Raw genomic sequence first — 2,281 nt, 5'->3', positions numbered from 1 at the left:
TGGGGGGGGGGGGGGGAGACTACACCCAAAATATCCCGATTCAGTAGAAAATTATGGATTTTCAGTTATAGGCATATTTAACTTCTTCATTCTTTCCTACAACTATATTATAGCATTAGAAAGGCAATCTTTTATTTTTCTTTATCGCCCGTTTTTCTCAAATCGCGGTTTTACTATATACTATTTTTTTTATAACTCCACCATTTTTCATCCAATCTTCATGAAATTTTCACAGAATGAAGAGAGGATATTATACTAATCCGTTGTCTTTTGAATAGTTTATATATCGTTTAGATTTTTGTTGACAGTGTATGGAGTGTGAGTTTTCACTGATTTTTTGCAAACTTGAATACTACCTCAGGAAAAAAAATTCATTAAAAATCTTCTAATTTGTTTAGGAACAATTCAACAGAAAAATATGTAATGTTTGTTAACATGCGCGCAAAAAGACATCTATTTCTGTTAAAAAATAAGTGCAGTTTCATTACGTAAAAAATGCCAATAAAATCCAATATGGAAATGAAACTTTAAAAAACAATTTGATTGCATATTTTAAGACTCCTTACTATGCTTGTTACATGTGTGAAATTTGGTAAAATAATAGTCGAGATAGCCTTCAGGTGTAGTAGCTACCCTCCCCCCTCCCCTTAGGAGCTACTGTATAATTTTAGTGAACACATTTCCAACCTCACTGAGAAACTGTTTTTTCTCATAATATAAATTTTTACATATATATACATTTATATTATATCATGTATGATACTTTGTTTTACGTACACGCATGTCGATTAATTTTTCAGATGTGATGTCTTTTTCGTTGTAATGCGCATTGAGCATCTTTTAGAAAATGGAAATGCGCAGTATAAATGCTATTTATTATTATTATTATTATTATTATTATTATTATTATTATTATTATTATTATTTCCCAGCAGTCCAAGAGTTCTGTGACCCAGAAATAAAAACACAAATAGTAGTGGTTGATTGAATCAATCAGAGTCAATTTGACAGAACTGAAGGAAATCCGGACTTAAAGGTTACAGCTATTTTTGAGGTCTTTCAAAAATTGCGGGTCGTCGAATTAGAGTACTGGCGACATAATGCAAGACATTGTGAGACGGTGATTCAAACACGGCCCCCTGGACTGGACGGTGTACTGGGGTGGTTCAGTTTAAGTCATAAACCTCGAAGTTTGGAACGTTGGTGACTTTAAGCCTACCGAGTCATCTTTGATACAATGATATTGAAAATGTAAACTATCAAGAACGACCAGTAAGTGTAAACGTTAGATTAAAAAACAATGACGTCAGCAGTTGAACAAAGTTTTTAGTAAATTTTTAAACAATATAATTCGAAGCGTTCCAAATTCAGCTACATTACTAGGGCTGAACGGGTTTATGATAGAGAAATTTCTTTATTCCATTAAGACGTGCTTCTATGTAGAACTTGTTTTAGGTACAAAACTTTGAGAAATGACCTCAACGAGGGAATCACCAGAACAGGCATGGTGGATGGTTAGCTGGCTGAATTGATGATGCTTGGCAATGTTTGGAAGGAATCATCCTGGTTCAAATCCCCACTAGAGCGTATTTGAACTTGGGCTGTTCGGCGAAATGTTAAGGCCCCCTTCCTATTTAGATACATTGATTCTGTATTGCAAAACTACAAAAATTGGGGGTAGGGTCTCTTAATAATCCACCCTACAATGCTGTTAAGTAACTGAGGACACGTGTTCTGGTTCATTCGATAACGCCAGAAGACACTTTTAAAATGTTTTAATTCACTTGTTTATTTCGTGGAGGGGGGGGGGGGGGTGAGTTGTTATATTTTACTCCTTTTTTTTTAAAGTTTTAAAATGTTCTTTTTTACAGGGGGATGGGATCTTCTTTTATATGAGGTGGGGTATGGACTGGGGTGCTTCAAAAAAAAAAAAGTGAAAATTTCTCTACCGGTGTTCATACAGATTTTTCGACTTAATTTTCTTTATCCAATGCTTTAAAAAGCAGTAACAACTTACCTACAACGCAACATTTGAATTTGTGTTTCTGATTCGTTTGTGGCGATTTGAAATGAGCTGCAACATTGTCTTTATTCTGCTGAACGGATATAATAATGTATTCGCAGCTTTGGTGAAATTCACGCAGACGACTTGCATCGCACAATAAGTAAAATTTCATCGCTCAGTAAAAAAAAAAGAATGCAGTTATGGTAAACTTTCGAGCGTATGGTCTTCTTCTTCTTCTTCTTCTTCTTCTTCTTCTTCTTCTTCTTCTTCTTCTTC

This window comes from Aplysia californica, unplaced genomic scaffold (genome assembly GCF_000002075.1).
Source record: "Aplysia californica isolate F4 #8 unplaced genomic scaffold, AplCal3.0 scaffold00130, whole genome shotgun sequence".
Lineage (NCBI taxonomy): Eukaryota > Metazoa > Mollusca > Gastropoda > Aplysiida > Aplysiidae > Aplysia > Aplysia californica.
Note: the sequence above shows the minus strand (reverse complement) of the source record.